At 41.7% G+C, this 13,841-nt stretch overlaps 1 protein-coding gene across 2 annotated transcripts in view; it reads left to right on the top strand.

Moving 5' to 3' along the window:
• Positions 1-549: 549 nt before the first annotated feature.
• SINHCAF (SIN3-HDAC complex associated factor) overlaps positions 550-13,841 on the top strand; it is a 30,492-nt gene continuing 17,200 nt past the window's right edge. The window contains exon 1 of one of the 2 annotated variants that reach the window (XM_004383614.2): positions 550-710. The gene's annotated coding sequence lies outside the window, so the exon portion shown is untranslated. The other variant, XM_023738084.1, reaches the window with a different exon arrangement.

The raw sequence follows: 13,841 nt of genomic DNA, 5'->3' as shown, positions 1-13,841 counted from the left end.
AGGATTTAAAAAAAAAATGCTTCAAAAACCCAACTTCAAACAAAATTTAGGAGACAGGGGAGAAGATAAATTCAGCCAGGGTGCTTACAAAAGCACCTTCCTTGTCACCTTAGGCCAGAAACTGGGCACAGGTGTGAAAATTTTACAGAAACAGCCTTCAAAATTTTTTCCCAATGCGAAACGGTGCGCCCTCGGAACCTCTGGATGGAAAGCACGTCACGGAGTCGTGTTCTCCCTTCGTGGCTAACCTTTCCGCCTTTCTCATCCCGCCACTCCCCCTCAGCCGTCGTCTCCAGCTAGGGGCCGTTTGTTTACGTGACGTCTGCAGTAGTAAGCAGTCCCCGCCCCCGTTTCCCTCAGGCCGCCTCTTTTCCCGCGCCGCGACGCTTCTCCCCTTAAAAGGACAATAGAGGCCCCGGGAGCGCGCGCGGCCGCCGGGCCTTCTCCCCTCCCCAATCCTCGACGCGCGCGCGCCCGCATGCAAATGAGTTCGATTCAAGAGAATTTTGTTCTGGGAGCTGCGCGTGCGCAAAAGGAAAGCGGAATCTACACCTTCCCGGCCAGCGGTAGCAACTGCAGAACTGCTGGAGACAATCTTTCTAGACAAGGCAGTTGAGGAGGAGAGAGCGACTGGAGTGGGGGGGTGCTGGCGTGGCGTGCACTCCGCACCTCGGAAACGTTTCTGCGCGTGAAACGGCTGCTTTTAGAAGGTGAGTGACTAACAATCACTCTGGTGCAAAACTGTTTCACGAGGCTTTGATTTCAGGGTTTTTTTTCCTTCCTCTCTTTTTACCTCACCCACCTCCCCCAGTCGTTCCACACACATACGTACACACACACACACACAGGAAGTTTTGTCTTGGAGATGGTACTGCTGGGAGCGCTGCTTTCGTGATCTTCAGACTCCAGATTCTTTTGTATGCATATGTTTACTGTGCATTTTTAATTAGGGGGAGGGTATTTGAGGCAAACCGAAAGTCTTGGGATGGGAGAGTGAGTGGAGCCTGGAAATAATTGAGGAGTCGCTGGCGTTGAGGGATCCACGTTGAAGGTGACAATGACTTTTCTCAATCTCAGTGTTCTCTGGCTAAAAGGAGTTCCGTGGCCGAAAGGCCCAAGAGAAAAACGACTTGCTGGCAATTGTGGAGTGGACTCGGGTCCGTGCATCGGCGTGGGCGCGAGCCCCAGTAATGGTCGGGCGCCGTTGTTAAACCTCGTGCTTTAGTTTATTGCAGCTTCTTGTGTGTGTTTTGATAAGGGTGGACAATAAACGCCATTCGCTCGAAAACTAAGTTGCCATATCTACTTCCGAGCTGGCGGGCGTGAGGGGGTTTAAATCGGCCTTTTGGGGTAAGTGCTAGGATTTGTCGAGTGCACGCGGTGTGGTGTTATTTGCTGAACTCCGGAGGGATGCGGATGCGACAATGAGCAACACGCGGCTGCCTAACAACAGCCCCGGCTTGCAATGCCTGCTCTGCTCGGACCGCGCCCATGGAGCTTTTGGTGTCCGATGTTTCTTTGGAGCCTTAAGTTTTGTTACCAATTTATTCACCTGTAGCGTAATGGGCGCAATGGCGAGGGCTTTCTAGGGCGACTGCGCTTTAAGATGGCCAGTTACAGCTAAGTTGCCTTGGGGATGGAGGCAGTTGCGTTGTCTGCGCTGAAGGAGTGAGTGAACTCCGGAGGGCACTGCTTTTTGTGCTAAACATGACAGACCACGTGCTTTGGGCTGCGACCTGGGTTTTAGTCGGACGTCGGTTTGAAGGTCTGGCTCCTTGTTAGCAGCAGTGCGATGCGGTCGCTGTCGGGTAGGTCCGGCCGGCAGGACAATGTGATTTGCTGGTGATGGCGTCTTGCCAGTTTAAAAAGCAGAGTGAAAGTCACCAACTTCTCCACTTGTGTGGGGTGTTTCTCATCAAGGGCATTGTGAAACTTTGATTAAATCGGCCTATTTCCAAGGAGAGGACCGGAGAACAGGGCTCCTGACTTAATGGGCTCGGGGTCTGAGCCCTTCGCCGCGGTGATTGCCAGTGTCTTGCCCCTGAGAAACAGTCCGACATCCCTGATGCTGCACGTAGGCAGCGCCCGGCTGGACAGAAAACAAAGAGCCGCATGTGCCCGTGCGGGCCCTGCCGGTTCTCTGGGCGACCGCCGGGGCCGAGGGCCGCCCGGGTTGGGGCCCTCCGAAGTTCGGGCGAGCTTCAGGAGGGGCTTTTGTCCCTCAGCTCCTCGTGGGGAAACTTTGCGCCACTTGTATGAGGTGCCATGCTGGTGCGCGGGGAGGCGGCGTGCTTCCCTGCTCCGGGCGAGCGGTCGAAGAGGTGGGAGCCCTCGCGGCCCCCTGCGCTTCATCCCGACCCCGGAGCCCGCTGCCGCGGCGACCAAGTGGCCAGTAGAATGTGGCTCGGAGCTCTCGGCCCGTTACCCGGAGCCCGGTAGTGTGTGTCTGGGAGGTCTGTGGATTCGCCTTTGAAGTCGAACTGTTGCCATGTTTGAATTACGTCAGGGCAAAGCCATGAGGAGGAACAAGCCCCGGCAGCGCAGCGTGCGGGAGGCGCGGCCTGCGGGAGGCGCCGGGCAGGGCGAGCGAGGCGGCCCGTTGTTCCAGCGCAGGTGAGGGAGGAGGGGAGGGACGCGGCTCACCTCCCGCTGCCCTCGCCCTGGCGAGCAGCGCTAAAGAGGAACTTTCTTCCCGACCCAAGATGTCTTATTTACCAAGAAATTCACCAGGGAGCGTTTCTGTTTGTTGGCTTAGTGTCTCTGCCGTCACCGCGAGCCGGAGGGGAAAGCGCAGTTTGGGGGAGACTCGAGGGCCGTAGAAGGACCGGGAGGGGGGGCATTTTGCTGCTTTCGGAGAAACTGAGTGCGACGAGCACCTCCCCCCGCTCTGGTCCGCAAGTCCAGGAACCCAGCCCCGACGACACCAGAAAACCACCGTGGGGAAGTTTCGGGGCTCCTGCTGTCGCTAAGAAGGGAAGTGAGGACTGTGGCCGAATTGTGCGTGCGGCTGTTTTCTTTGTGTGTTTGCGCGTGGGAGGGGAAATCGGGAGGGGCAGGGTTTCTTTTGGTTGGAGGGGGGTTTGGTTTCTGGGATGGTAGGGTGGTGCAGAGTTTGTTCTGGTAACTATGACCCCCTAGTCGGTTTCTTTGTTTTTCTCATTCTGCCATCTAATAGACCTTAGATTACTACAGGCTTTCGGAAGATTAGGAATTACTACTTAACCAGACATGGACCCTGTCCAGGACAGCTTTACCCCAGCAATTTATTTCTCCCCACTCTTTATGTTGTCTCAAGGAAGGTTAAGAAAACGTCTTTTCCCTTTTTCTTTTAATAATTTAAAAAATTAATTTGACCTTGTCATGAAAAGTACACAGAAAGCACCTGTTTTTGAACTGAAGTTTGTCAGACTTGCCTAGTCTTTTGATTTATATTGCAAAAGGGAACATGTTACGTTGCTCAGTCTAAATTAAAGTTCGGGAGTTTGGTTTTGGTGGCATTTAAAGTATTATATGATGATTTGGAGGAGGGATATCTATTTTGACTTAAAGGTATGCTTGACTCAGTGTCTGATTATTCACTGCATTATCTTAGGGTGACCTTGAGGAAGTAAGCCCATAGGGAGTTGGGCCCTTCGGAGATTTTATATGGGGGCTTGGGGAGGAAGCTCCTCCAGGGGGAATGACACAGGGTAAAGGCTAGCTAACCCTGCTAGCTTCCTAGTTCGTGTGAACTGGGGTAGATTCCCGGTTACCCCTCCTAAATTTTCTTTTCAAGCTAGGTTTTTTTTTAAGTGACCCTTAGGCATAGCTAAAAAATTATGCTGGTTTGACACATGGATGCTTCTTTGGTATTTGGGGTTTGCCTCTAGTCTAGACATTGGATAAGCGGAACCATATCTGTTCTACTTTCTGATTTCTCTGTTTGAATGATGTTTAATGGTTAGAATCTAAAAGTGGTCATTATTGGAAAATACTTCTATCTTTAAATGCCCGCCCCCACCCACCAAAAAAATCCATACAAGTTGAAATCAATTTTGTGCTTTGTCTTTTCTTTATTATTAAGTAAACGCACCTCTCCCAAATTTTGGTTGATCAGGTTACAAACACTGAAAGACAACCCATATGAATAACCGTATGTTTCTGAAGTGAATAGAAAGCAAGCATGTCAAGAAAAGTAAAAACTTTGGATTCAATAGCTTTATGGCTTTCCTTTGGGCAGTTATTTCTCTGGGAACTGTATTTTAAGTGCATATGATGTGCTTTGCAAATACACTGAGATTCTTTGATTTGTTTTTCTTAATTAGTACTTTGTAACTGATTTAAAGGTAGAATTTCAATATCCTGGGAAATTTCAAATGCAGCATATAGAGCTTAATGCTTTTTAACAGATGATATGTACAACAGAGATTTCATTTATAAGGCAAACTGAGTTGAGGGTGGGAAATTCGCAAAGATGTCTACTGATTTCCCTTTGCTTTGCATTACTTCTGCGGGAGTTTGGAGTTGAAAAATTCAATAGATAGTATATTCTAGAACTTTGGTGGACAGCAGGCCTCAAGGCTGCTTGTTGCACAGTATTCTTAATTATGTATATCTGGAACCTGGGTGGTCATTTTTTCCCAGGGTGTAAATCAGGCCCTGGGAAAATCTGGCTCATAGGGCTCAAACTCTGGCAGGACTGATTATGTCAGAAAAGCAATATGATAACAATTACATGTAAAACAAAAGTTTTTCACTGGGGAGAGCTTCAGCTTATTTGAAACCTAAGCCAGCTTCATAAAGCTGTTATGAGGATAGATAAATTAATCTGCCATGCCATGTAGATAGTAGGTGGCTCAAAAAAAAAATGCGAAATTTCCTTTTTTCTTCAAGCTGTGCTAGGAATAAATTGCTGGTTGAGAAGGAAGGAAACGTATTTGTTGAGTTGTTGTTCAGAGATCTCCAAGGTGAGGTTAAGAATGTCTAGGTTACAAAGTTTAATCATCTTAGATAAGTCGCTTAATTTCTTTGTGGGCCAGTTTTCTCATCTGTAAAATAGCAATATACCTGTCTGGTAGGGTTTTGGAAATAATTTATAAGCAAGTAATGTGCTTGGTGAATATTGTCTGTTATTATCCTTGCAACTTTGTGCAGTAGACATTTTATGGAAAACAAAACCTAGGCCTGGGTTACTTACCTTGCCTGAGGGAACATTACGGAAATGTTGTATAGAAGGAATGAGTGTCTTTGGTTCCCTTCCCAACCTTCAGAAACTGGTTCTGGGAAGACACTGCCCTGTCAACTCCTGCTTGTCTTTCCAATTCTGATTCAACCATTTTACATCAAAAAGTCCCCTAAAGACCTTCTAGAAAATGCCGCGTCCGTATTTCTCTTGTCCAGGAGATTGTCCTGGATCTCCTTCACCTAGTTTTGGTTATAAGGTGAGAATATTTTATCTTTTGGTTCTCAGAGTTTCTTTTTAATTGAATTTGCAACTAAGGTTTTCTGTATTATAGAAATAACCTGGAAATGCAACTAGTCCAAAAGAAGGGAGTTTGTTTTTGAGGTAGAGAGGATTTCTTTTTGCATCAGAAACACAGAAGCCAACAGCACATTTGCTAGTACATATTCAAGTACCAAAATGACAATTGAACTAAAATAATTCATTTCTAGCTTTGTGTTTAGTTATTTTCACCTATTGTAAATTTGATTTGGTTTAATGTTATTTTAATTTAGTTAATGTTAATTTAATACTTAGGGAGTTTAAGTAGCTCTCATTTTGAGACTCATTTCTCCCCACACTATTCACCTCTAATCCCCCCTGCCCCCGAAGCTCCTGGTTGAAATAAATGTTGTTTTTATATCCGTTGTTATGAAAGCATTTAATTGTTTACTGTTAATGTTCTCTGATTAAAACAATTCATTAGGTTTACATTTCCTGGGAAATCTTTAAACCGCACTTTTTTTTCCTACGGAAGTCTGTAATAGACTAAATGCTAAAATAAAGAAAAAACTCCTTTCAAAAGATCAGTTTTTAAAAATTTTATATATACACCTCTATTGTGGACACCATTTCCCATTTCATGCTCTTAAATATACTTTTCAGATCATGTGGTGATTCCACTCCTCAGGTAGTTGACAAATTGCGCTTGGTTTCGATGTACTATATACAGTCAGTATCTGGTTGTATGACAAGATTTAGTTCCTGCCCTGCAGCAGTTTACTACTGAGGAGATAATACAGCACACAAGTATGTGAAATCCTGTGTGCTCAGTGTTTTAATAAAGGTATAGAAAAGGCTTTGCAAAAAGAAATAATTGTTAAAAAAATTTCTAGGTCGGGGGATGGAGGGGAGACCATTTCAGAAGTAACAGCCTGAGTATAAGTGTGGCTAGTTATTAAAGTCATTCTGACACTCCGGGAATAACAGAATTCCAAGTTGGGAGCAGCTGGTAGGCAGGACCCGATCTTTAAAAGCTTTGAATTTCTTGCTAAGGAGTTTAGATATTATCCTGAAGCCACTGTTACCTTGGAAGGTGTGATTAGTATTTGCGTTTTAGGAAGATAATCACCTGTTTGAGAGATGCAGCAGGGAGTCAGTTATGAGGCTCTGACAGGAGTTAAGCATCATTAAGGAGGGACCTATGAACCAGAAAAATGAAGGAAGAAGAAGAATCTCTAAGATCTCAAGACATAACACACAATGCAGGGTGTGGTGCAGAGGGCGAGAAGGAGGAGACCAGACTCTTACCTGACTGTGTGAAGTAACCAGGATAGGTGACCACAGGGGAAGATTATTATAGTCAGTTAAGTGCATTCAGAGGATTAGGATGGTTTCCTGGTCAATTGGCTATATTGATCTGGAGCAAAGGGGAGACGTTGAACCAGGGCATGAATATCAGAGAATTATCAATGAGTGTTCATTAACTTCCCGAGAGTGGACTGCCGAAACGCAGCAATTGAAATGATACCTGAAGTGTAGGAGGAGAGAAAGAAGAAAGACTTGAATGAAAAGAACTGTCAGGGCTGATTGTCTACCATGTGCTGGTCCTTGTGTTCGTGCTTTATACATTATTCAGAAAAGTTGGGATTTATCCCTATTTTATGAGGAAACAGGAGGGTTAGAGAGGTTAAGGAACTTGCTTGAGGTTTGGGTCACACCAGGTGTTTGCTACCATACTTACCTGAAAGATGCCACACCACCTTTCTTAGTATTTCTGTCAAGTTGAAAATGGAAGAACAGCTTCATATAAAGGAAATGGCCCAGTTTCATCACCTTAAAATCTCCCTGAAAAGGCGAAGTTCCTCTTTTCCCACAGATAAGGGCTTAAAAGAAGATCTTCAGAAGTCACAGGATTCTACCCTTAGTTTAATTTGTTAGATAAGTCCACAAACAGATAAAGAGTTTTATTTTTCTGTAATGTGCAGGTCTTATAAATTCAAGGAAGTAAATGGTACACATATACTGATAATTTTCATACTCTTGCTTTGGGGCATCCCTGGAAAGTAGAAGTGAGATTACACCCTAATATTACAGAGGGTCAAATAAAATTAGAAGTGACTTCCTATTTAGCTGTAAAGAGAAAAGCAGAAATAGACTCCAAGTTGACTCATTACAAAGTGCCTTTTTCACCAGACTCATTTTAGTTACATGTACTAACTGATAACCATCCCTTAAATGTAAATAAATACCATCTCTCCAGCCCCACTGGAATCTACCTAATCTAAAATTGGGGGACGTAGTGCCTTTTGTATACTCTCCAAAACCCAGAGATCTGGATTTGTGATTTTATTTTTGACATTTGCCCTTTCAGAAGAAAATTTATTTCTGAGTTTGACCCCTTTCCTGTCAGATAAGTTCTAGGCTCTTCTGCCAAGTATGGATTTCTTAGGTAGCCACAGTTACACTTTAGCATATAATTTCTCAGAGACTTGGATGTTTGGAGAACCTATTGGCAAAAATTGGGGTTCACCTCCCCTTTCTCAGTTTCCCTCCAAACGCGCACACACAAAAACCAAACCAAACCTGTTACTGTCGAGTTGATTCCAACTCATAGCGACCCTGTAGGACAGAGTGGAACTGCCCCATAGGGTTTCCAAGGAGCAAGTGGTGGATTTCAACTGCAGACCTTTTGGTTAGCAGCTGAGCTCTTAACCACGGCGCCACCAAGGCTCCTAGTTTCCCTCCAGACAAGTTTATATTTGCCCTTTAAAAGTGAATAAATAAATTCAGAACTTTTGATGCAGGGATGTGGACTGATACCTAGAATTGGGTGAGAGGAAATAATAGTGTTTAATTGCTCCATGGCTTTTCTTAGTTGTTGGTGAAACATGTCTCATTGTTGGGGAACACTGCAGCTGAATGGCCTGGCAGCAGGTGAACACAATACACTTAGTCCTGTTGACCACTGTTAATGTTTACTGGATCCTGTACTTATATGTGATTAAAGATAGTGTAACATTGACTAAAATGCTGTCAAGAGTGGCATTACATACTATAGCAACTCAAGGATCCCCATAACTTGTGATCACGAATGTTTTTTCATGTTTATTTTTCTTCTTTTCCCATCATCCTAATTTAGAGTTCAGCTCTAAAGAAGTGGCATCTCCTTCACTTCAAAGTTGCCTTTGGTTGCTTAGTTCCTTTTGTCTTTGTTCACCACTGCTTCCTTCCCACTTTACAAATCTTTTGCTTGTCTCTTCTCTGCAGTTTCCTTCCCATTCTGCTATGTCTATTCTAATTTTACTAGTCTACTCTGTAGTCTCTCCTGTGGAGTGTAGTTCCTAATGTGTATCTTTCCATCTATATATTTTTGAGGAAGTTTAAGCTCTTTGGGCTTTTCCAGGTTCCTCTTTTGTTAGTGAAGGTATGTGGTAAAAACCAATGTTATTGTTTAAAAAAAAAATTCAAATAGCAGTATAGAAGGGGAGTAAAGTGAAAGTAAGCTTTTAAACTCTTTTAAAAGTGTCTGTTTACCTGAATGTGTCATTTTAAAAACATAGTATTATACCATATTAACTATTATTTAGTTTGCCTGTTTCACAGAACAAGATATCTTGGATGCAGTCCTGTCTCTGCACATTTAGTGGTTCCTACTGCATTCTTTTTAAGGGCTGAAACAGTGTTCTATTTAACCAGTCTTGAAATTCATGACAGTTAGGTTGCTTTCAATATCTTGCATTTTTTAAAGGTTTGTTGTTAGTTGCTGGTGAGTCAGCTGTAACTCATGGCAACCCCATGTGCAACAGAAAGAAACGTTGATTTTCATGATCGTTGATATGCTCCTGACCATTGTAGCAGCCACTGTATTTTGAGTGCCTTCCAACCTAGGATGCTCATCTTCCAGCACTGTATCAGACAGTATGCTATTGTGATCCATAGGGTTTTCATTGGCTAATTTTTGAAAGTATATCGCCAGACCTAGCTTCCTAATTTGTCTTTGTCTGGAAGCTCTGCTGAAACCTGTCCGCCATGGTTGACTCTGCTGGTATTTGAAATATTGGTGGCATAGCTTCCAGCAACGTAGCAGCATGCAAGCCATCATAGTAGGGCAAACTGACAGATGAATAGTGGTTTAAAGGTCTAGATTAGTTGATTTTAGAAAGAAAAAGTGATGATTAGAACCTACAAGATTTTTTGAGGTTGCTCACCTAATTTGTGCATATCAGGATTTCAGTTCCCAAAACGGCATAAACAGATGGTGAAGTTAACTATAAAGTTGCTTTATTACTCTTGGTTTAGTTACTTTTCTCAGTCATCCCCTATCTAGTCCATCCAGTGGCATTTTGAATTCTGAAAAGTACTTTTGAATATAAAAAACTGTCACTACCCAGAAGAAAAAAGTAGCATTGGGGAAGTTGTTACCTTTGTTATCTTTCAGATTATACGTACTAAGGTGATCCTAACAGATGTTAAATTTATCGTAATAGGATCCTCTGTATTTTTCTAGATGTTAAATTAATACCGTTATAAAAATTAAAAGACAACAAAATACTCTGCAGAATTAAGTTCTTCAGCTTTTCAAGGTCTTCCAATTACCTATTTAAAAAGGTACTGAAAGCTCTAAAATTTGCATTTGAATGTTCTTACTGTTTCCTGGTTGGAGCTTAATCAACAAGAGTGTTTGGTATTAAAATTTACAAGAGGTCATCTTTCATACGTAACATTATTTATTGGAAAACTTTTCATAAATAGCATTCCTTTTTTCAGTATTGGCTTTTGCTGCGAAGAATCTTTTTCTTTCCTATTTATATTACATTCAGTAATATATTCTGCGTGTAGAATATGGTCCCTGTTCTTTGGCTTTATAATCTCTTTAGGTTAGATTAGAATTGGCCGTTTTGTATCCTTGATGGACAGTGGTTTCTCCACCCTTTCCCAGTCTCATCAACTGTTAAGGTTATATTTTCCCCATGCTTTCATTAAGTTGATGATTAGATTATACGAAACTCACAGCCTTAAAGTGCAAGAAATCCTGACAAATCAACCAAAACAGATGTTTAGAATTAATCATTGTATTTTAAAAATTTGCATTTTCTTGTCTGCGTAGGAGAGATTTTGTTTATGCAATTACAGTTATTTCTCTTATTGCTTTTGCTGATTTATCTGTTAACTTTAATCTTTGAGAGATTCATTTAAATCAGACAACTGTAATGTTAGTGTGGTTGATTTGTCTTTAACTGTTATAGTATTTTAAAAATTTGTGGGTACAGTCATCCTCTGTATTCGTGGGGGATTGGTTCCAGGACCCCTGTGGATACCAAAATCCAAGGATGTTTAAGTCCTTTATATAAAATGGCATAGCACTTGCATATAACCTACACATATCCTCCCATGTATTTTAAATCATCTCTAGATTACTTATAATACCTAATGCTACGTAAATAGTTGTTATACTGTATTGTTTAGGGAATAATGATAAGAAGAAAGTCTATACATGTTCAGTACAGACCAAACCATTGTAGGCCTAACTACACAGTACACCTCAGATGCGAGGCAAACAATGTTCAGACGAGTGCTAGAGAAAGACTGAAAATCTGTGAAATGGTGGGAGGCTACAGTAGGATATGCCTACACATCACTTTTTGTTTTTTCCTTGAATATTTTCCATCCCAGTTTGGTTGAGTCCGTGGTTGCAGAAACTCATGGATACGGAGGGCCAGCTGTACTTGGCTGACAGTAGCTAAACAAATAGTATCAGTGAAAGTGCTTTATAAAATGTAAGGTGCTGTGTACAAGGGACAGTTTTAAGAGAAATTTAATCAACACATTTATTCAGTGCCTGCTATGTGCCTGGCATTATCCTACATGCCGAGGTTACAAAGATAAAAAGACAGAATTCCTTACACAGTCTTTATTTTTAGTGAACTTATTGGGATCTAATTCACCTACCATAAAATTCACTCTTACTTACACCAGTTCAGTGGTGGTTAGTATATTCTTAGAGTTGTGGAACCGTCACCACTATCTCATTTTAGAAGATAAATGATGGTTTTAATCAGCATTTTAAGTTCTTCCTAAATTTTGGCTCTATTTCAAAGTTTAATTTTCTTCTGCTTTCCCCAAACACATGCTTAGGGTGAGAATTGTATGGGGTCTGCTCTCAGCCTGTAACTATTCGTCAATTAAGATAGAGATGGCATTTGTTCCTTTTATTAAAGCATAGTGCCAAGTTAAATGACGCCTATGAGAATAGATACAAAAGTCACAAATAGTTTTAATAGCTTGCTTTGTCATTTGAACAAATAAAATGGATTGATCAGGAGGAATCATTTAATATTGCACAAATGTGGGACTAGGAAAGAAGTATTCTAAAGAACCACCAGGTTTCTTGAAACAACAGAAATCCCCAGTTTAAAATCAAATTGTGCCACGCCCACCACCAATTCTTAAGATATGTAAAGTAACTTGTTTCAGAGGTCATTTTGTGTCCTTGATTTTTCTCCAGAGATTAGGTGTTGTTTTTTGTTTTGTTTTATTTATTTTTACATTAATGGGTCTGTAGATTTTGTGAAAAGACTTTCAGTTAATCTCAGGGTTAAATGGTTAAACACTAACCAATGCTTAACTGAGTTGCTGTAAACAGTGCCCAGAACGAAACTCCTGTGTATTCATTCACTGCAGATTCCCAGGTGCCTCTCAAGTGTGAGGATAAGCTTAGAAAAGGTTTAATAGGTCTATTAAGTAGTCATCTGTTAAAAGGTTCATTCTCTACTTGTGTATTGCATCAGGACAAGTGTCTGCCCACCTCACTGCGTTTATTACTGGGAACTGCCTAGAAGAGGGTGAACCCTGGGATTTAGATCCCAGTTATGTTTATGCAGAAGCCCTGGTGGTGCAGTGGTTAAACTGCTGTGCTGCTAACCAGGTCGGCGGTTCAATCCCACCAGTCACTCCTTGGGAGAAAGATGTGGCAGTCTGCTTCCATGGAAACTTACAGCCTTGGAAGCCCTATGGGGCAGTTCCACATAGGAATGGACTCGATGGCAGTGGGTTATGATTAGGCAGAAGAATTTTGTTAGGACATAAGTAAGGTCACATAACTACTGAAAGGATTATGAATCATAAGACAATATAGACCTATTTTCCCTGATGTCTAAGGAGAATGTTTTAAACTGAAGAATAGCATGTCTTGCAGGGGTTGGTAAGTGTTGTGGAGGTCCCTACTTAACAACAGAAAAATTACATTGAAGATGAATACTTGATTTACTGTTGATTAAAAGAAAGCTTCAGTGTTTAGCTCTGGCCATAGCATTCCGTAACAGCTTGCAAGCGTGATTATTGGCACGAACTATCGCTTCCTAGTCAAATTCAGCCTCAGTGAAGGTAGTTTCATATCTTAGACATCATCTGAATGCTGGCTGTATAGTTTTGATGACATGTTTATTTGAGGAGAGAGGGGGAATTGGGGGTGAGATAGGAATCTGTTGTAATAGCATTTGGCCTGTGTATTAATGGAATGAACTGGCCTTTCTTACTGTACTTCCTTTGTCCTTGCTAAGTAGGGAGGCTAAAATTTCCTAAAGCTATTGATGAAGCTAGAGACTATAAGAGGAATTGTGGACCGTTGACCTTCTTGATGGTAATGTCAGATGTTAGGGGGAGTCTGGGGAGCCCAAAGGATGGGTGTGAGGACAGGCATCATATTACTTTTTTGCCTTAAAACAGTAATAAACAAATTAAAGCAGTAACTTCTATTTACTATAATGCTGTGCCATTTGACATTTTTTCCAAAGCGACACATGACCGTTTTCTTCAGGAGGCTGTTTCAATTTTCTTGTGTTTGTTGTTAGATGAGGCCTTATATACATTTTTTTCTTATGTACAGGGTTCCTTACGGATTTTTTTTTCTTAAGAAAGTCCCATACATTTCATTGAAATAAACAAGTAACTTAATCAACTAAGAATATTTTGTTTTCTTGTTTTAACAGTTCTTAAACTGAGGTAACTTTGTGTTAGATGTAATTACTGAAATGCATCAGTGGCCTTCTGCCCTGCTGCCTCCCCCTCCTGTGCCCTCCTCCCTCACCAGCAAAATCACTGAAGATGAATACTTGATTCATAATTGCCGCTGTTGCAAAGGAAAACCTCAGTGTTCGTTTAGCTATTTACTAATAAAAATATTTTAAAGTATTTTCTTAAAAATCTAAAACCTTGTCCATATTTCATAACTCATCTCAAAAACAAAACACAAAAACTCATCTGGATAGTTGTATGAATCACTTCCATTAATACCTGCCCCTTACCCTGGAATGCTAACCAAAATTGGAATGTAGTAGGGTCAGGCAAGAGATAATTCAAAGACAAATACTGAAGTTTTTGTTATACTCATTCATATATATATATATATATATATATATAT

The sequence above is a fragment of the Trichechus manatus genome, unplaced genomic scaffold (genome assembly GCF_000243295.1).
Source record: "Trichechus manatus latirostris isolate Lorelei unplaced genomic scaffold, TriManLat1.0 scaffold00112, whole genome shotgun sequence".
NCBI lineage: Eukaryota > Metazoa > Chordata > Mammalia > Sirenia > Trichechidae > Trichechus > Trichechus manatus.
This window is presented reverse-complemented; position numbering and strand designations above follow the sequence as displayed.